This window comes from Sapajus apella, unplaced genomic scaffold, assembly GCF_009761245.1.
Source record: "Sapajus apella isolate SASKATOON/1434 unplaced genomic scaffold, GSC_monkey_1.0 scaffold2, whole genome shotgun sequence".
In the NCBI taxonomy this organism is placed as follows: domain Eukaryota; kingdom Metazoa; phylum Chordata; class Mammalia; order Primates; family Cebidae; genus Sapajus; species Sapajus apella.
In genome coordinates, this window is record NW_022436942.1 from 9,138,509 (window position 1) to 9,159,996 (window position 21,488).

The 21,488-nt window shown below is 42.8% G+C and overlaps 4 long non-coding RNA genes across 4 annotated transcripts; 2 read left to right on the top strand and 2 right to left on the bottom strand.

The window, feature by feature from the left end:
- Positions 1 to 2,808: 2,808 nt before the first annotated feature.
- LOC116558258 lies at positions 2,809 to 4,944 on the bottom strand. Its single transcript, XR_004271922.1, has 2 exons — positions 4,541 to 4,944; positions 2,809 to 3,873 (listed from the first exon to the last, which is right to left on the bottom strand). It is a non-coding gene; the product is annotated as an uncharacterized LOC116558258 (long non-coding RNA).
- A 5,042-nt stretch (positions 4,945 to 9,986) lies between these two features.
- LOC116558267 lies at positions 9,987 to 10,577 on the bottom strand. The gene is made up of 2 exons (XR_004271926.1): positions 10,487 to 10,577; positions 9,987 to 10,403 (listed from the first exon to the last, which is right to left on the bottom strand). It is a non-coding gene; the product is annotated as an uncharacterized LOC116558267 (long non-coding RNA).
- A 58-nt stretch (positions 10,578 to 10,635) lies between these two features.
- On the top strand, positions 10,636 to 15,729 carry LOC116558263. The gene is made up of 3 exons (XR_004271924.1): positions 10,636 to 10,725; positions 13,514 to 13,666; positions 15,573 to 15,729. It is a non-coding gene; the product is annotated as an uncharacterized LOC116558263 (long non-coding RNA).
- Positions 15,730 to 17,110: 1,381 nt separating this feature from the next.
- LOC116558271 lies at positions 17,111 to 21,487 on the top strand. The gene is made up of 3 exons (XR_004271928.1): positions 17,111 to 17,124; positions 19,962 to 19,967; positions 21,349 to 21,487. It is a non-coding gene; the product is annotated as an uncharacterized LOC116558271 (long non-coding RNA).
- Position 21,488: the final 1 nt, after the last annotated feature.

Sequence of the window (21,488 nt, forward strand, 5' to 3'; positions counted from 1 at the left end):
AAACTGATTTTAAGATCTGTAGCAGTTTGGCAGTTAGTATAGTGAAGCAATTAAGTTTTGGGGTTCTAGTTGGAGACGTGAGCTTAAATCCCAGCTCTACCACTAATGAGTCAGGTACCACTTTGCGCTTCAGTTTCCTCATGTTTAATAATGAACATAACAAAGGATTTCATAAGCTTGCTGGACAAATTAGTGGAGACAGCACATGCAACGTGCCCTCTCAGTGCTTGCAGTGCTCAGTACATAATGGGCAATTAACACTAGTTATCATGATCACTTATTGTGAATTGTACTTCTCTGGAAGCTAGATTCTTACTGATTTATATCTCAATCTTTGTCTTGAAGTCTTCAGTATTTTTGTTCCTCAATGAATGCATCTCTGCCTTGCATTCCCTTTTTCCCTCTCCCCACCCTCCGGCATTCAAACTACCACCCCAAGATGATGGCAGCAAACTAGCAAACTAGCCAACCTCACCATCTTCACTGCCAGCCTGGATCTCTCAACACCACTTTCCAAAGTTCCCTAATGCCATATTCTACCTTTCGGCCTCTGCAGACACCATCATCTCTGGTGGGGTGTCCTCCTGACTCCAGCTTTGCCTGGGCTTCCTCTCCCTGGCTATCTGTATTCCTTAGCCTTCCCAGTTGTCTTTCCTTCCCTCCCCCGTTGAATCTACTCCATCTCCAATATCTGCCCCACCCCCAGCTCTTCCATCTCCCTCTGGGTCTGTACGGAGTGCCAAGGTTAAACCTATTTCCCATCTGTGGCCACAGTGTACATCTTATATTTGCTGTGAGCACTTTTGCTGAATCCTATCACTGCCCCCAAGAGAGTATGCTGACTCAGCTAAATTTCTTAAGATTCTTTTCCAACAAGGATCCCCAGACAATCACATGTATTAGATCAGACTACACTTTGTTGCTTTTAACCAGAGCCATCTAAATAATCCATTCACATCTTCCTAGCTGGAGCTCAAAACTGTCAGCGTTCTGGCTGTAGTAGATGGTGGTGAAAAAAACAAGGGCTTTGGCTTTTTAGTCAAATGGTCTTCCCAGCCAGAGCTTTAGGCCTATGTGATATTTTGACTAGAACTCTCCATCCCACTACCAAATAATCTGAGGAACTTAAGTAGATTAACAGCAGATGTAAATATGTGGAAACAAGGAGAACTCCATATTCTAAATGTTTACATGTTTCCCAAGCCTCAAAGTTAGAAATGACCTTAGCCTATTCATTTAATTCATTCAAACTAAAGTCTCAGTCCATTGAAATGGCAAATTTTGCCAAGACAGAGAGAGAGGGAGAGAAAGAGACAGACAGAGAGAAAGGGAAGGGAGGGAAAGAAAAAAATAAAAGAAAGCTCAAAAGCTGCCCTGGAACTGATCATTTCTAGATAAACAAATTACCCTTAAGATAGAGCTGCCATGAGTGAATTAAACAGGCGTTTTCTTCCACACCATCGAATGCATTAACAACTTTATAAGACTATTTTTTCTTTTTACTCTCATAGAATTTTGTATACATTTGCATGGACTTGTAAGAAATAACTTCATACATAATAATTATGTTCTGATTATATAATCATATTCTATGAAGAAGACATACATAGATCTAAGACCCTCTATAACTTAAAATACTTCTGTTACCAAAAATGCATTTCTTGCAAAACAAAAGAGAGATGATTGTTTTTATTTGCTAAGGGGAGAAATCACAGGATGATAAAATTATTCCATTCATCATATTAGTGGTTAGTTAACCAGACACGGGAAAGGAGGTAAAGGATTAGGGGAGAAAAATCACTGTTCGCAACATTTTGAGTGATGTTTCGTTCAAGGATCACAATTCTCTTCCTCCACGTTTAAAAGGGAGCAGAGCCAAGAGGAACTGCATTGTGCTTTCTAGGCTTGCAAAGCATGCCATCCAGACAATTTGGAGAAGGTAGGGGGAAGAAGAGCCTAGATCTCTTCTAAGGCTTCAGCTTAAAGCTTCCATGGGGATTGGAGTAGAAATTCACTACACATCTGCATTCCAGCAACCCACTCCCACGTTTAAGCTGCTATTCCCAAGTGCCTGTTACTAAATATAGCTCCTGCCTTTCAGACTGACAGGAGAGCTCCCACTGTGTATACCCAGAGCTGAATCTTCACACACTCCTAATATGGTCAGCCCTGCAGCCTATCAGCCCTAGAGCACAGAAGGGAAGCAGTGCTGCCTTTACAGGCTTCCTAAGGTTAACCCTTTCGTGGAAGACAGGATGGAAGAGATTGACCACTGGGAGCTGCAGATTCTCTGGTTAAAAACAATGCCTAAAATCGACATGATCTGAAAACCAGGATGCAGCCTGCTTTCCAAATACAAATGCTTATGGATAGTATTAGACGGAGGAAGCAGGGCAAAAGGAACTGCCTAAACCCCATGGGTCCTTGACATGAAACAGATGAAGAAAAACAAAGGCAGGAAAGAAAACATTCTCAGGAGGGTGGTAAAGGCAGTAGAAACAAGGGGTCTGGCCAGTGTGTGCCACCCCTTCCCTAAAGACTGTGTGTCTGTTCTGAGGGAGCAGCTGCTCCCCGGGACAAAGAGGAAAACAGGTGTCCCTGCAAACTTGACAGCAGACCCAGTAGAAAGCACAGAATGGGTTCCGTGGGCCACTGAATATGTTTCCCAGTATTTATGAGATCCCACCATCCCAAAGACAGGAACTGTAACCACCAAGCAGGGTATCCTTGCCCACTGCCTAGACAGCTGATTTATCAAGATAGGGGAATTGCAATAGAGAAAGGCTTTAATTCATGCAAAGCCAGCCGTATGGGAGCTAGCTTTTTTATTCCTCAGATCAGGATAATTTGGTAGGTAGGGTGTCAGAAAGTGAGGAGTGCTGATTGATCAGGTCAGAGATGAAATCATAGGGAGTTGAAGCTGTCCTCTTGCTCTGAGTCAGTTCCTGGGTGGAGTCCATAAGCCCAGATGAGCCAGTTTATAGATGTGGGTGGTGCCAGCTGATCCATCCAGTGCAGGGTCTGCAAAAGATCTCAAGCACTGATGTTAGGTTTTACAATCGTGATGTTATCCTGAGGAGCAATTTGGGAGGTTTAGAATCTTGTAGCCTCCAGCTGCATGACTCCTAAACCATAATTTCTAATCTTGTAGCTAATTTGTTAGTCCTACAAAGGCAGTCTAGTCCCCAGGCAGGAAGGGGGTTTGTTTTGAGAAAGGGTGGTAATTGTCTTTGTTTCAACGCTAAACTATAAACTAAGCTGCTCCCAAAGTTAGTTCAGCCTACGCCCCAGGAACGAACAAGGACAGCTTGGAGGTTAGAAGCCAGACGGACTTGGTTAGGTCAGATCTTCATCACTGTAATCATTGTCTCAGTTATAATTTTTGCAAAGGCGGTTTTAGGACCAGTCTGTATTTCTAAGTGCTGATCAGAGGCCAAAGGTTCTGGAAGAAATAAGGAAGCACCAGCCAGCAGTTAGGCAATGAATGCCCCTCATAACTTGCTCAAGTGTTACTGTGAAATACTAAAATCCTTTTCCTTCCTCTGGAAAAAAGGGAAATCTCTGTGCTGACTTCCCAATAAGAGGGCTGTTAGAACTGGTGAGTTCCTTTCTGAGAGTGTGCTGTATAATAAAATGAAGTTTCAAGATGTTGATGCTCAGAGCACAGATTTTTGCTGCTGCTTCTCAGCATTTCATGGGTGTCCATAATTTGGTAAGGGGGTTATATGAATGAGAGATGGAAAGGATAAGGACCCTTGGTAAACAGCATCAAGTATTCACTCAAGGGTTCAAATGTGGGCACTCTTGAAGGTGGGTCCCCTCTCGCTCCTCACTGCAGGCCGACAAAGCTGTGATTATTTGTCTTCCGAAGTCCTATGTTAGAAAAATGGTTTACATTTTTATCAAGGCCAGAATTCCAAGAAGCACATTAGAAGTAATTCCAAATTAGAAGTGACAATGGTTGGGCTTATTTGTGATAAAAAGCATGACCTAAACTGCTAGATATCATCCTCCTCCTAATAAAAAATGGTTGGGCACATGCAGTGAATTTCTCTGCTATCCAGCCCAGGTTTGTGCCTGTTCCACTTATTACTGCCTCTCTCGGGGGGGTCAAGGACCCCACCTTTTGTGCCACTCAAAAACCAGGGTGGTTTTTGAGCAGGACAGGTAGATGGGAGTTCAGCAGAGTCTCAGGTTGCAAACAGCAGTTCTTCTGCTGTGGACTAAACCCCAGGCAGCCGTGGAAGAAAGGCTCCCTCCTGGCACAGGAGAGACCTGCCTCAAAGGCTCTTTGCTTGGGTAAGAAAAAAGAAAGATGGCCACCTGCAGCTTTGGCTTGGCTTCCATGTGGGTCTTGGCCACTGACCATGCTCTGTCGCCTCTACATTCTTTTCTCCCCTCCTGGTAACCCAGATCTGACCCTTCAAGGTCACCTCCCACCTAAGTCTTTCTGTGTTCCAAGAGGTAGGATGGGCAAGATCTACCCTGCTTCCCCCTCTCGCCCCCTCCCCGCCAACACACACATGGTTTTCTTCTTTACCTTTGTTGTTGCATAAACCCACAAGTGGGACACTCGGTTCCTCTCAGAGCCTTTACTTTTAATCCAAATGATCCCTACAAGTAAATAAAGAAAGCTGTAATTAACCGTTTGTTTCCCTTATGGTTTTAGATACAGCAATCCTGATTCTTCTTGTATCAATGCGGTAGCCTCTAGCAACTACAGAAAGTATTAGGAAATTTGATGAAGGAAGAATAACATAGAAAATAATAGATAAGATATTGTCTTGTACTATCTAATAGACACTATTACAAAAGGAGTAAATGGCATGAAATTGGCAGAAAAGGAACACCAAGAGGAAGTTAAAAGCATTGCTTCAGGCTGGGTGTGGTGGCTCATGCATATAGTCCTAGCACTTTGGGATGCCTAGGCAGGAGGATCCCTTGAGTCCAGGAGTTCAAGTTTGCAGCGATCTATGATTGCACTCCAGCCTTGGTGACCGTGTGAGACCCTGTCTCATCTCTTAAAAAAAAAAAAAAAAAAAGAAAAAAGAAAAAAGACTAGTTGTTTATTTACAGTAATGCATAGACAAGCTTTGTCAGGACTTCTTTCAATACCCGTGTTTGTAGCCCAAATGAAAACTTGAAAGAAGCATCCTTTAACCTCTTTTTAAAGTTCTTTCAGTGGTTACAGTCAACATCACTAAATCATAACCTCAAAGCTACAACCCAACTTTAGCCAGCCTGCCCCACCCCACACAGGGTTAGGGAAGATAGCTATAGAAAAGGTTGGTACTGCTTTGGAGCTTCGCATGTCAGAAGTACCCGGGTCCTTTAAAAAATGTGGACCATGACGGGTGGGTCAAGAGATCGAGACCATCCTGGCCAACATGGTGAAACCCCATCTCTACTAAAAATACAAAAATTAGCTGGGCATGCTGGCGTGCGCCTGTAGTTCCAGCTACTCAGGAGGCTGAGGCAGGAGAATTGCTTGAACCCGGGAGGCAGAGGTTGCGGTGAGCTGAGATCACACCAGCTGCACTCCAGCCTGGCACCTGGTGACAGAGCAAGACTCTGTCTCAAAAAAATATGGACCATGAACTTAGCATGTTCATATTTGCAAATGGTTTATATTAGAAATCATTAATAAGATTTCTTCATTCAACAATTATAAGTTCTGCTCCATGTTATTCTCTATTGTTAGCTGATAGAGATAATTTAATGACTAAAGGGTTTCTACTCACTGGAGCTCTTAGTGGAAGAAACAAAAAGTAAAAATAAATACTGATTTTTATCATTACTATGAAGGGAATAAATAGTGATATGATGAGTAAGATAATACCTACAACAGGGACACTATTTTAGAAAGTACAGTCTGAAGAGAAAGACCTTGAAGAATAGTCCACTTTAAGACAGAACCAGTTTAGGGTGAAAAACAGAAGCAACATCAGTGCATGGCTTGAGTCTTTGGCAAAAGGAGGGGAAGGAGGAGAGAGCTAAGGCTGGTCAGTAGGGAGGGAACAGAAAAGGCCACAAAAAAGTTGACATTTTAATTCTAATTTCAGTGGGAAGGCATGGAAGAGATCTTAGCAGAGAAGGAACATGATCTGAATTCCAGGTTTAATGTCAACAGTCTCTAAATTGTGCTCTAATTATTAATAACTGCAGTTTTATCATCAAATCGATGACAGTAAAGATACCCAGATACCTGCGGTGCGCCTACGAATCTTCCCCAATCGCACCCTCCCCCACAACACACACACGGTTTTCTTCTTCATCTTGGTTGTTGCATAAGCCCGCAAGGGGGACACTCAAGAGGCTATTCCAAGTTTAGCCTCTTAAAGTTTGAAGATTCTGCATCATGAGGAACTGAGTCATTTTGGAAGTTAACCTGTTTCACAGAATCCCAGGTAGAAATGCTCCTTTCTTCTCCCTCTGAAGAGCTAGTGAGTGTCTTCCTCTCTGATTATATGCAGGAAAATAAACAGCTCCCGCGGCCAACCTAGATAGATGAACTGACCCTCAGGTTGTACAGAACAGCAGTCACCAAACTTTCTGGCACCAGGGACTGGTGTCATGGAAGACAATTTTTCCATGGATTGGGAAGGTGATAGTTGGGAAGGTGGGGGAAAGTGGGGGTGAAAGAGGGGTAGCCGGAGGGATAGTTTAGTTTAGGGATGGAACTGTTCTACTTCAGATCATACCGAGTGTTAGATTCTCATAAGGAACACACAACCCTCGATCCCTTGCGTGCGCAGTTCACAGTAGGGTTTGTGCTCCTGAGAATTGAATGTCCCTGCTGATCTGACAAGAGGTGGAGCTCAGGTGGTAATGCTCACTTGCCCGCTGCTCACCTCCTGTTGGGTGGCCTGGTTCCTGGAAGGCCAGGGACTGGTATAAGTCTGCGGCCCTGGGGTTAGGAACCCCTGATGCAGAAGACCTGTTACCCTGATCTTGGTACTGTATTCCAGGCCTAGGAAACTAAACTGGTAAAGACAAATAAACTTCCTATTTCGGACATCAGGCCTGGGAATCGACTGTCAGTAAAACAGTACATGAAGAATATAATGATTTCAGCAGCGGTGCTGTGGGTGAGCTTTCATCCCTATGATTTTGGCTAATATCTTGATGGTGTTTTTATAGCTACTGATACCACAGGTCGTTAGCACTTAGGTGAAAACATCTACACTGAATTCTTTCCTGTCTGAGTCTAACTTGACTCTGGTGACTTGGGGGTGAAGAGAGGGGGCTGACAATATTTAATTTGGAATGGGCTGAGATATATTTTTGTGGGTAGAGATTTTTCTCTGCAGGATTGACCACCTAAACTTTTAAGAGCTACAAATGGAGAATGACATGCTTCCCATGCCATTGGCAAGGCCTTGAGGGTCTCAATAAAGCATCACTTAATATTCATGAGGTTTCTTTCATGCATGCCCTCCTTAGTCTCAGGCCACAGAGAGGGATAGGTAGAGGTGCTTATGAAGTACTCTCTGATGAACGGAAGCATAAATCTTCAGTTTAATTAGTAATGCTATTCAGCTCCAAGACAGCTGACATGCCCTTTGTACGGCTTTGAGTTGGTAAAGCCAGGGGATCAATATCAGTTTAAAGGCTGTTTCTCACTGTTCACACTTAGAACACAACAAAGGAAAGAATTCTTCTAGGAAAGAGCAGAGAGATCAGTGTCTTCAAAAGTGGGTGAAGATGTAGACAATAACCATTTTTCACAACAACAGCAGAACCATTATGTGTTTTAAACACAGATTTAATGGGTGGGTTTGTGTGAATGTGTGCATTTGGCAAAGTTCTCAAGAGCTGTTCTTTCTTCATGGGGGGAAAAAAAGAAACTCTTAATAAAGGCCAAGGAAACTATTTCAGCTAAGAAAGGAACTGCAATGGCTTGTAATGTAACTCATGAAATAATTGTAGCCAGAGCCAGAAAATGCAGTCATTGGGAAATCCTCAGTAAGAACAAGACTGTGAGGGGCCCCAGACAGCTGTGCTTTCATCTTTACAGTCTCTACTACAGGAAAATGACCTTATGATGGCTTCCAAGACCTGTATTTCTTTATGAAAGAAACTACTAGAGGGAATAAGAAAATCATAGACAGGCCCTAAAAGTGGAATAGAAGAGGAAGTTCTTTTGAGTTTACTTAAAAGATAATTTCAAAAGAGTTTAATTATTTTCTATCTTAAAGTACAAAAGAGGCCTTTGGGGACGGAAGAGACCCTAGCCAGGACACATGATCAGATGAGGCCTTCACAAGCCAATTGCTGAAATAGATGAAATTAAAAGCCATTGATTTAATTAGGTCACCTCAGCACTTTGATCAGGGAGACCATTTACCAAGTGTGAAGTTGCTTGATATTTGGCTATTACAACAGGATGAGGAAAAGAAGGATCAATGGTTGAAGAAGCACTCATGGATATGCGCGGAGACAAAGCGCCTAATGAGCAGGTGAGTGGGCCCTGTGCTTGCTGGGGTCTGGATTTGCGTTTGCTCTCCTCAGATGCCTTTCTCTGTCCTGTTCTGTACGGTGGAGGCGGCTGACTCCTACACACTGTCTAGGCTCCTGGTTGGAACTGAGACTAGAGTGTGGGAGGAAAGACAGATATGGGTGTTTTCCTCTGCTCTGCCCTCTACTTTCACTGCTAAGCTCTGACAAGGCAGCATCCTCTCAGGCCACTGCCTCCCGGCCTCTAGTTCTTCATGGGCTCTGGAAACACCATTCCCCTGCCATTCGGCTCTGCAGGTGATAATGGCTTTCTGCTCTTGCTAATCTCTGGTTGCCTCCCCATCTCCCCTCACCCTACCCACACCTTTCACAATAGCCCCTCTTACAGTCACTTCACTCAAACCTCTGGAGTTGAACTGCTTTTCCTGCCAGAACACTGACTCATATAGTGCTAAATACCTCATCACACACACAAAAGGACTGCAATTGTATTCTAAGGCAAATGGCTACAGTACACCATCGGTACCATATTTAGATGTAGTGTCTCTGTGTAGGAAATCTTGCCACATTAGTACAGAACTCGGATTCGCAGTTTGTTGTTTTCTTTCTTTGTTTTCAGCAGGGGTCCATGTTCTTTCTATAAGCATGATAGAAGTCTGGGCCAGAGCTCCAGATATCCACTATAAAATCTAGGTTACTGGGAGCCCAGAAAGATAAAACAGCAGAGGTTTCTTGTAGCAAATTTTCTGAGTAGTGTTAATGTTACAGTCTTGCTAATGCACCACAATGTAGCAGTCTCTTGTTTGAGGTATCCCAGAGTTCTTTGCCTCTTGACCCAGAAAATTAAGGAGTGTGGACACAAAGGGTGAGGTTGGAATGAAAGTTTAATAACTAAATGGGAAGGGGAGGACTGTGCTGACTGGTCTGCAAGCCATTTTGGAAAAAGCACCACTTACAAAGAGGTATCACAGTATAAAGAGCCAATTAGAGGCAGAGCTAAAGGATTGGCCTGGGACCTTGGCCTGGGACCCATCAGGGGCTGAAGTGATGACTCACCCTATGTAACTGAAGACTTAGCCCACAGCTAATTACAGAAAGGTAGGCATATGTAAAATAGGTGAAAAGCAAGTGACTAAGGCATACCAAGGAGAGAGAAATGTGTCCAAAAAGGGATAGAATTTGTTCATCAGGGTTCACAGGGTGTTTCCATTCAAGGATGCAGGCTCTCTCTTATCTAGGGCCTACAGTTTCATTTTCTGGCTGTTCTTTGAAGAAATTTTTATTAAGGACCCACCTTAACTGCCTGCCTGACTGGTTTCTTTCTTTCTCCTCTCTAAGAGAATTTAGGACTTGACAAATATTTTCCAAAGAATCATTTATAAAGGAATACAGGCATTGTGCATTTGCTTTCCCCCAGCTATGAGAAGGTAGTCAAGGCAAGAGACTGGAACACAGACAAGAGAGAGAAAAGGAGAGAGGAAGGAAGGGTTGAGGGGGGCAGTGGAGAAAAGAGAACTATAAATTCTCTCTTAAATTTCAGCCAAGGCTAGTAAATTTTCCTTTTTTAGAAAACTGAATAATTTTATTTGCAGAATTAATGCCAAGATTTTGGCTATGCAAAAAGGGTCAGCCTACATACTTAATTTATAACCTGGAACTGACAGGCGTTTCCTGAACAACTCTAAGTATTTCACCCTCCCCTATTCTTGGTCCTCCCATAATCCACTGCCCCATGATATGCTTCATTGTCTTCACCAGCACTTGGCACAACATAACATTACATGACAGTTCTTACGTGTTTGTTGTTGGTCTTGCACCTGGAATACCAGCTCCATGAGGCCAGGTGTGCTGTGTGCTGGTTCACCAGCACCAGTAGACAGTGGGCATCAAGGTTCATGTGAACAGGGGAACCCAGCAAGGCTGGAAACCTGTGGTGGTGATTTCTCCTGAAAGGCACATGGATGGGTGGTGTTGACCAAGCAGCTGTGATTACATTTTGTCTCAGGAAGTCTGAATCCAGGACACTCACTTATTCAAAGGCATTTCTCTCTAAAAATTACTTTTTTGTGAAAACCTGTTTCAGGGATTGATTCACATGTTGTTTGTGGCAGAGAATGAAGTGTCTCTTTTCTCTTCCTTAGTGCTGTGTTTTCTTCCTATGAAAAGAAAAAAGAAGACTCCAGATGGAGAGCCTCAAATTGTCGGCAGATTTTTTGAAATTCCCCTGGAATTTGTATTGGTGATGCAGAGTTTGGTGCAGACTGACAAGTGAGTAATCTTCCATCTTATCGCTTTAATTTCAGGCTTCAGAGATGCCCAGCTCTGTTGTTCAAAGAGTTTTATTAAAAATTTGTGAGGGGGGAAAAGCAGTTGCTGTGGGCCTGTCTGATTTCATTATCTCTGACAGAGCACACAGATGGAGCAGAGCCAGTGAAAGGCTACAACCAGCCATTCAAGGCGCTGGGCTAAAGCAAAGGCCTCTGGAGCCTCCCTGCACTGATCATACATGTTCTAATCTGTTGGGATCTGTCTTAGTCAATGTTCCATTGTATGTAACAGAATACCTGAAACTGGGTAGTTTTGAAAGAAAAGGAATTTATTGCTTATAGTAATGAAGGCTGAGAAGTCCAATGTCACAGGGACACATCTGGTGAGATGGGGACTTGTTGGTGAGGCCTCTCTGCAGCATCCCCAGGCAGCACAGCGAACCACATAGCAAGGGTGCTCAGCATGCCAGCTCACGTTTCGCTTCCTCTCACAAAGCCAGCAGTTCCACACCTGTGATAACTCATTAATCCAAGAATCTATGAGTGGATTAATCCATTCATGAGGGCAGAGCCCTTATAACCCAAACAACTCTTAAAGGACCCATCCCTCAATACTGTCACATTGGAGACTAAGTTTCAACATGAGTTTTGGAGGGGTCATTCAAACCATAGCAGGATTTCTCATACATGAATCTCAATACATAACCTAATGTACACTTCTCAGTTATTAAACTACAGCAGTCTATTCAAAAGACACAGACCTACTAATCCCCAGCCTTCAACTTGCTTCACTTAGTGCAATTTTTGCTGTTGCTCATCTCACTAGCAAAACTGCATTCTCTGATAATTTTTCCTGTAAGTCCAGATTGAGCGACAAGCTGCCAACAGTTCCTCTGCCAGCTTTGATGCATAGTTGGAATCTAGCATTCAATAAAGGCATTCAGATTGCATTCAGACAATGTTTGAATCATCCACAGTCTAGCTACAGACCTCACAATACTCTCAAAGGCAAGGATTGGCCTGATGCACCGACTACAATGGAGGTCCTGGGGAGAGGGCAGACTGGCTTTTCTGTCCCGTAAGAAGGAGCACGAGGTCGTGTAAAGACATGTTAGCCAAGTCAAACAATCTGCCCCTTCCCATACGTATTTTTCTAGTTGCCAAGAGGAGTCTCCAGCTTCAAGAGTGGCCATACTGAAAGATGTCCGATGGAGTTTTGCAAAGAAATGGGATGAATAAAGGGCTGGGAGGAGTGCACTAGTAATACAGAATGGGCAAGAATGCAAAATATGCAGGTAGATGGTGAAGAGCCCCAGCCCCAGAGTCTGGATTTCAACACTAGCATTTCTCAACTCTCAAGAAATGGTAAGCTCAATGGAGAACTTTCTAAAAATGCCCACGCCTGGGCACAACCCCACAGAAAATTAAACTAGAATCAAATTAGAACCTCTGATGCTACCTAAAAGTTTTAGCACAATGTGTACGGTTGCATGATTCAATATATTAAAAGTCTGGGAAAACCATCAATGCAGAAAATGAAAAGTAAATGAAGAAGGTGAGTTTCTTTGGTTCCCCTGGTCACATTCACTCTGAGAGGTGACGGTGGCATTGCCAGAACCAAAGGGTTGCCAACCAAAGAGAAAAGTAGAGCTAGGGTGACCCAGGACTCCATAGCTGCCTTGAGGTCTTTGGAAACTCCCAGGCCTGCGCTCAGGGCTATAAAACTACCTCATCTACCTAAGGCCACGCAGCACTACCTTTGATTCTTTGTTAAAATCCCACTGACCACCAACCATAAAAGTATTGCCACTTTTTCAATAGACTCCTTCCATCTTATCTAAGGACTTTGTTCTTGCTTAACCTAACCTATTTATTTCCTTGCACAAGAGAAAGAGGAGGGCTTTTTTTCCATTATATATTAGGGGCTGTATTAAACTTGACAGTGGTACCAATTTTCATTCAAGCATTCATTCCCCTATCCAGTGAGGTTGCACAGGGTTCTATCTGTAGAGCTACCGGTGATAGCCTTGGCCCTAAGGATGCTGAGGTAGACACAGATTAGAGAAGCATGCTACAGAGTGCAAATGAGTGAATACAAACACACACACAGCCATTAGCATGACAAAGAAAGGAACATCACAGCAATAACAAAACCAGGAGAAGACCCATTTTCTTTTCCTTTTTCCTAAGTGAACTCAGCAAGGGTAGAGAATGACCCATTTTAACTTAGACAGTGATCAAATGGTTCATGTAAACCATGATTTTCACTGTTGCTTCCCCAGTCCAAGAAATTATGTTCTTTGAAGAACTGATACTGCATTCTAAATGATATATTTGGCACTAGAATTCAGTGTTCTGTTTCTCTGTAGGATGATAATGGAGACTGGATACATGTCTAATTCTCAAGTTACATAATTAGTAACTCTACACCATGCAAAATTTAAAAAGGAAAAAAAAAATGTCCTGCTGCAAGATAGCATCTCAGGAGGCAAAGCCGAAGTTGTTTTTGTAGGTTTAAGTTATTTAGTATGACAGCTTCTTTAGCCCTGAGTCATTACTGTTTGCTGCTTCTGTTAATATTGCCATTATTATTATTATTAATCACTGTGAAGAGGAAATATCACCATAGAAACTTGGAGGCTGGAGAGCGGAAGGGAGAGAAGGAGTGGCTCCAACACAGATGCTCAAAACCACAGCTCTCTGCATCTCCTGAGAAGCCTTTGAAGAAAATACCTTTCTGAGTGTTTTCTTCAAAGAAAAGAATTTAGGATTTGGTTTTCTATCTCTAGTTTTCATGAGGTCACAGTTCACTCTTCAGTGAATAACCCCATGGAGGGCAGGGCAGACCAAATAAGAAATGGAATGAAAAAATGAAGATGGGCACTGCATCTGTGATGGGATAAATCAGCCAGTCCCCTTTTCTTCTCTTTTTGGTTCTTCAGGTATGTAATTAATATTTCTTATCCACAGACTCAAGATGCCCTTTTATGGAACATGTAATCTTTTTTTTTTTTCCAGGACATATAATCTTAAGTTGACTTAATAAGCTGTACTTCTGACCTCAGATCTTCTTACACATTGGGTTTCAGTTCACTCACCACGTCTGGGGATTCACAGAGGTCCACGCCACTCTTGGTCATAATTAGGAACTGACTTGGGCAACACCAGGAATCAGAACCTTTTTTAAAAAAAAGTATTTCCCCTGAACAAAGAAAAGTTCCTCCTTTGGTGAAACGCATCTTTGCAGAACTAATGGTTAATATATTGTTTACTTAGAGGGCATTTTATCTCCTCCCTGGAATCTCAATTAGACAAGTATGGTCCCTTCCCCACCTCATTCTCCCCTCACCCCAGACACACACTCTTGCTTTCAAGCTCTTTGCTGCTGAAGGTGTCCCTTTGGCACACACAGGAGGAGAGAAGAGTCTCTCCAAGGATATCTTTTAAAGCGAGAAAAGCAGGGTCGGCAACTACAACCACAGCAAACAGTCCACATCCAGAGTGCACAGTCTTGCCTCATAGCTGAGAATTCAGGCCAATTCAAATATTTCCAAAACACCTCTCAGAGCCAAACACTGAGCCCTGTGCACTTAAGGAGCAAACACTGCAGTCCTCAACTCAGGGATGCAGCTCTCCCTGTTTATGTTTGGTTAGGTTCACACAGGAATATTGACAGTCCATAGATTTTAAGTTACTACTAGGTCTCGTCTCTGAGATTTTCAGAACTCCATACCATAGCTGTGATTGGATGCAGTCTGTATTAAACTCTTAATAATCATCATGAATGTTTAATAGAACGAAACAACGTACAAGCTGCTATTACATTCACTGTGTCTGGTGCATAGTAGGCGCTGTGAAATGAGAAATGGATGAATGCAAAATGACGCAATTTTTAAGAGATTAAAATGACCGGGGGATGATGAGAACTCTCCGTAGTGTTAGTGAGCTTCACTTTCCAGAAGCAATTTCCAAACATCTATGTTTATGACAGCATTCCGTCTAGATTTCCAAAACAGTTCCCATTTTGATTAGTTTGCCTTCTTGTTGCCATAAATACCCTTGTACTTGCCATATTGGGTACCTTGTATTCTTAGTTTATAGTCAGCATAATTAAGATTGCTGCATTTTTTGCTGCATAACCAGGCCTCTTAAACAAAAAGCAGTCCTAGGTCACTCTCAGTTTCTAGGCTGCAAGCATACTATATGTGTGTGTATGTCTGTGCATATGAAGATTGCCAAATCAAGGTTATAAAACTTGTGAGATGATTTACACATCAGCATTAAACAATTTAATACCTTGAAGCCCCCCAAAATACAATGTAATAGAATTATATAAATTTCAGGTGAATAGCACAATTATATGTGGGCACACACACATACACTCACCCTCTTTGGATGGTGTGGTTTGTTACGGGGTCACCGGTTTAATGATATAGAAACATCTTTTGGTCTTGTCCTTGGATCCCCATATTTCTGGCTGGCTAGAAGTTCATTTGGTTATCATTTTTTTTTATTGCATTGGTTATCACATTATGCAACTAAATGGGAGATGCCATAATGATACTAAATGCCCTTCTGGCTGCCAGGTGCATGCTAATAAACCAGCCCTAAAGATGAGTACAGGTCCTGAGTCAACTGTTGTTCTGCCTAAGAGGAGACAGCACTTTCCCAGAAATGGACTGGGAGCATTGTCTGAGCTCTGTCCTTTGCTGTCCTTGCTTTGATCTCACAGTTTGGAAAGAGCTGGGAAAAGCCCTGTGGCCTGGAAACAATTTCATAGGCTGAAACATTTTTAAAACTAACTGCAGAGTTGTTAGAACCTCAGCGATGAGCTCTCTTTTTCCACAGTACCTTCAAAGGGAGCCATAAGTAAAGCACAAACAGAATCAGCTTTCAAAAGCTCCCTGGCTTCCCACCTCTGCTGTGGGCTTCCTGTGGGAAACAGGGAACCGCTGGCCTGCGGGAGAGGAATCAACTATTTCCCAGAGCCACTGGGAGAGCACTTTTCAAAAGGTAAAAGGAAATCTTCTCATGAAGCTGTTTAGTCACCAAGCCCACAGTGAACAAGACAGTGGTGGTGAGTTTTAGAGACGTTTTAAAGCATAGGAAGGAAGTATTACTTCTATGTATATTAGCATCCACAATCTCTGTCCTCACAAGGCCTATTCCTGGGGCATCAGCACTTACAAGAGTTATGATAGAAAGATTTTCAGATGGGTGCAGTGGCTCACCCCTGTACTCCCAACACTTTGGGAGGCCAAGGTGGGCAGATCACCTGAGGTCACGAGTTTAAAACCAGACTGCCCAACATGGTGAAACCCCGTCTCTACTAAAAATACAAAAATAAGCCGGGCATAGTGGTGCACACCAGTAGTCCCCGCTACTCAGAAGGCTAGAGGTTGCAGTGAGCCAAGATATCACGCCATTCCACTCCAGCCTAGGCGACACAGCAAGACTCCGCATCAAAAAAAAAAAAAAAAAAAAAAAAAAAAAAAAAAAAAAAAAAAATTCTACTAAATTAAGAAATAGAAATATAACATGATGACAGTTTAAAATAAGACTTAGGAACTCCTCTATGCTCCTTCTCTTCCACCATCCACCATTAAAGCAGGGAGTGGTGCTGGCTTCATGGAATATCTTTTCTCTATTAGGAATGCCGCCCCTGCCCTCTGACTCTGTCCTTTTCAATAGCTGTCCAGAGTCTGGGTCACGTCATTTGGTAAAGACTTGGGTCAACTTGTTTAATCACCCATATTTATGTTAGTGATTAAACCATGAGGAGAGTGGAAAGCAAGAGATACTGAGAGTTTAAATATTGTCTCAGCTCCATTGCAGCAGACATCATTGAAAAGTCAAAAACAAATGTTGTATTAGCATGCAGTCAGTGTCTCTGAGCTTTCTCTCATATGCCTACTCATAGCACAGAGGAGTGAATAAAATTGCTAGGTAACTAACAATAATAACCATTTTTATTGAGCACTCTTATGTGCAAGGCATGGTGTTAACTGAATTAAATAATGTATAAAAAGCATTTAACTCCTAAGAAGCTTGCATTATTTATTCCAGTTTTTCATGTGAAAAACTGAGGTTTAGAAAGGACAAGTGACTTGTCCAAGGTCAGATAGGAGTGTTGGTGAACTCAAGATTCAGACTGGCACTATTTAACTGTAAAGACCAAGATGAGAGAAAAGGAAACGTGCTGAAATTCTCATGGCATTTATCAACAATTCCAGCCATTTGAGACTTAACATAGTCTACAATGTGTCAATGATCATTTCAAGCTTTATAATCACATTAAGATCACAAAATCCTTTAGGTCAAAGACTGAGTTTTTTACTTTTTTATATTCTTCAAAGTCCCTAACATAACAATTTGTACAAAAGAAGCAATTAATAAAAATGTGCATTAATAAATCTAAAAGAGGGGAGTTAAATTATCAAGTGAGTTGAAGAAAAAATGAGCCTACTAAGAGGATGAAGATGAGAATTTGTCTTCCCCATTTTCCAGGATATGGGTCATTTTTAAGAGACAAATTCCAGGTCTATCTCAAGCTCCAAAGGAGGAAACTATTCTAGCTTAATTAACTTTCTGAAAAAGCTATCTTGAAAAGGAAGAGGGCAGTGGAATTCCTCCAACAACCTCCTTAATATCTCAGTGGGAAATGATTCCAGCAAAGCTCCAATGTAAATCAAGCTTGGCTCCCCAAAACCCCAGATACGTACAGTTTCAGAGGCTCATCCCTTTAATCTTTCTGCTCTCTCCTGAGGGCTTATAACTTCCACAGTGGCTGGAGGGCAGAAGGAGTCATAGCAGCTCAGCCCTGATACAAAAGTAAGCCAATGAGGGACTGTGAGCCATCAGGAGTGAGCAAGATAAGCAGCAGAATCCTCTAAGCAAAAACCCCCAGGCAGAAATGCCAAGGAAAAAGGTCCTAGAAAGTTTATAGATTCCCATGGGCTTGCAAAGAGAAGCACCCTTACAGCATAGCCTCAAAGGGCCATGCTGCCTTCATCCCAAGAGGGCTGTGTTGTCTACACTGTCTCCTTTTGAGAAGTGTGTCTCCCACATGTGCACATGCACTGCATGCACACGGCTGCCCTAACTGTACTCAGTTCTCTCTCGTCTATATTAAGGTATGCAGTTGTGATTCATTAAACAACACTGGACTCTAGGTGACCAACATGATTCTTGGGGGCAGCTGCATACAAGTCAGTAGAAAGTGGAGAAAGTAACACCAATAAGTAAGTGAATAAAATACCACCCGGTCTTGTGATAATTTAGCAGTAAGTATCACTTAGATTTCAGTATTTCTCCTTCATATGTACAAGTAGGATGTGTTATCCTTTAAGACAAAATTCTGGGGACAAGGGGAGAGACATTCTGTTTTCAACATTTGTCTGGTGCCATTTCTATACATAATCTGTGGCTAAAGCCCAACTCTATGGCTGGATAAGTGTCCTAAGGCTGGGCCTTTAGGACACCACTTCCCTCCCAGCCCTACATCCTAGGCAGCAGGGTCTCCGCCAGCAGTGCACATCTGTGATCATGGCCCAGGGAGGAGAGGGTTGCCCTCACAAATGCTGCTTTTGTGGACACTTTGGCACTCCTCATGGGTGATGCCAAAGCCTGCCTCTGAGTTCACGTTTCCCCCACTGCAATGTGATACACTGCCATTAGGTGCCTGGTGCTGTGTCTGCTGTTTTGAAAATATTTGCTTCTAACTCCAGCTACCATTTGTTTGTAACCTTTATTCCTATCCATAGGTCAGCTTGAAACTGCCACTGTAGGCTTTGGGTCTCCCTGGACTTTCACAACAGACTAGACACCATATCCTCTTAGAATGGTTTGGACAGCAAGAGCATTGTCATGAGCTGTTCACCACCACAAGTACAGTCTACTTTTTTAAAGGGCTGCAGTTGTATGTCACTTCCAAGCTACTATGGTGAGTACCCAGAAGGAGAAACAAAGGATTAGAAAGCAAAATAGCTGGGTAGACTAAAAAAAAAAAAAATCTGCGTGCTATCAAAGTAAATGGAAAAACTAATATCAAATTTGCTTGGTATTTCAAGAAAACAGTAACACAGCAAAAGAGGAAGAACTCTATTAAAGAAGTGGTACAACCCATGGGAATTCAAAAACAAGCCAGGCACAGTGGCTCACACTTATAATCCCAGAACTTTGGGAGGCCAAGGTAGGCAGATCACCTGAGGTCAGGATTTCTCAAGACCAGCATGGCCAACATGGTGAAACCCTGTCTCTACTAAAAATATAAAAAATTAGCTAGGTGTGGTGCTGGGTGCCTGTAATCCCAGCTACTCAGGAGGCTGAAGCAGGAGAATCACTTGAACCTGGGAGGTGGAGGTTGCAGTGGGCCAAAATCATGCCATTGTAGAACCTGGGCAACAAGAGTGAAACTCTATCTCAAAAAAAACCCCAAAACAAATTTAAAAAAACAGGACATTGCTGGCAAGATGGCCAAATAGGAACAGCTCTGGTGCACAGCTCCCAGCAAGAACAATGCAGAAGGCAGATGATCTCTGAATTTCCAACTGAGTGGTACCTGGAAAGCCAGTGAGACATAACTGTTCACTCCCCTAAAAATGGGGGCTGAAGTGAGACAGCCAAGTGATAGTGAGGAGTGGGACCTGCCAAACCCTAAGACCAGCAAGCTAAGATTCACTGGCTTGAAATTCTCAGAGCCATCACAGCAGTCTGAGCTCAAGCTGGGATGTTTGAGCTTGGTGCAGGGAGGGGCATCCACCATTGCTGAGGCTCAAGTAGGTGGTTTTAACCTCACCTATGTAAACAAACTCACCAGGAAGTTCAAACAATGCAGACCCCACAGCAGCTCAGCAAGGCCTCTGCAGGCAGACTATGTCCCTAGACTCCCTCCTCGCTGGGCAGAGCATCCGTGGAGAGAAAAAAAAAAAAAAAAAAAAGCAGCCTGTCAGGGACTTATAAATAAAGCCCCCAACTTCCTGGGACATAGTACCTTGGAAAAGGGCCAGTTGTGGGCACAGTTTCAGCACACTTAAACATCCCTGCCTGGCAACTCTGGAGGGAGCAATGGATTTCCCAGCACAGTGTTCAAGCTCTGATAAGGGACACACTGCCTCCTGAAATGACTCCCTGACCCCCCTGTGTCCTGTCTGGGAGATACCTTCCACCAGGGGCTGAAAGACACCTCATATAGGAAAGCTCTGGCTGGCATCTGGCAAGTACCCTTCTGGGATGAAGCTACCAGTGGAAAGAACAAGCAGCAATTTTTGCTGGTCTGCAGCCCCCACTGGTGAGTCCCAGGCAAGCAGGGTCTGGAGTGGACCTCTGGCAAACTCCAGCAGACCTGCAGAAGAGGGGTCTGACTGTTAGAAGGAAAACTAACAAAAAGAAATAGTTTCATCATCAACAGAGAGGACATCCACTCAGAGACCCATCCAAAGGTCACCAACATCAAAGACCAAAGGTAGATAAATCATGAAGATGGGAAGAACCCAGCACAAAAAGGCTGAAAATTCCAAAAACCGGAATGCCTCTTCACCAAGGGATAACAACTCCTCACCAGCAAGGGAACAAAACTGGATAGAGAATGAGTTTGACAAACTGACAGAAGCAGGCTTCAGAAGGTGGGTAATAACAAACCTCACCAAGCTAAAGAAGCATGTTCTAACCCAATGCAAGGAAGCTAAGAACCTTGAAAAGAGGTTAGGCCAAATGTGAACTAGAATAACCAGCATAGAGAAGAACATAAATAACCTGATGGAGCCGAAAAACACAGCACAAGAACTTCACGAAGCATACACAAGTTTCAGTAGCTGAACCAATCAAGAGGTAGAAAGGATATTAGGCATTGAAGATCAACTCAATGAAATAAAGCAAGATTAGAGAAAAAGGAGTGAAAAGAAATGAACAAAGCCTCCAAGAAATATGGAATTATGTGAAAAGATGAAATATGCATTTGATTGGTGTACCTGAAAGTGACGGGGAGAATGAAACCGAGTTGGAAAACACTCTTCAGGACATTATCAAGAACTTCCCCAACCTAGCAGGGCAGGCCAACATTCACATTCAGGAAATACAGTGTAACACCAAAAAGATACTCCTCAAGAATAGTAATTCCAAGACACATAATTGTCAGATTCACCAGTGTTGAAATGAAGGAAAACATGCTCAGGGCAGCCAGAAAGGTGGGGTTACCCACAAAGGGAAGCCCATGAGACTCACAGCAGATCTCTTGGCAGAAACCCTACAAGCCAGAGGAGAGTGGGGGCCAATATTCACCATTCTTAAAGAATTTTCAACCCAGAATTTCACATACAGCCAAATTAACTTCATAAGCAAAGGAAAAATAAAATCCTTTATGGACAAGCTACTGCTGAGAGATTGTGTCACCACCAGCCTGCCTTATAAGAGCTCCTGAAGGAAGCACTAAACATGGAAAGAAACATCCAGTACCAGCCACGGCAAAAACATATGAAATTGTAAAGGCCATCGAAACTATGAAGAAACTTCATCGACTAATGGGCAAAACAACCAGCTAGCATCACAATGGCAGGATCAAATTCACTCATAACAATATTAACATTAAATGTAAATGGGCTAAATATCCCAATTAAAAGACACATAGACAATTGGATGAAGAGTCAAGGCCGATCGGTGTGCTGTATTCAGGAGACTCATCTCATGTGCAAAGACACACATAGCCTCAAAATAAAGGAATGGAGGAAGATTTACCAAGCAAATGGAAGGCAAGAAAAAAAAGGAGGG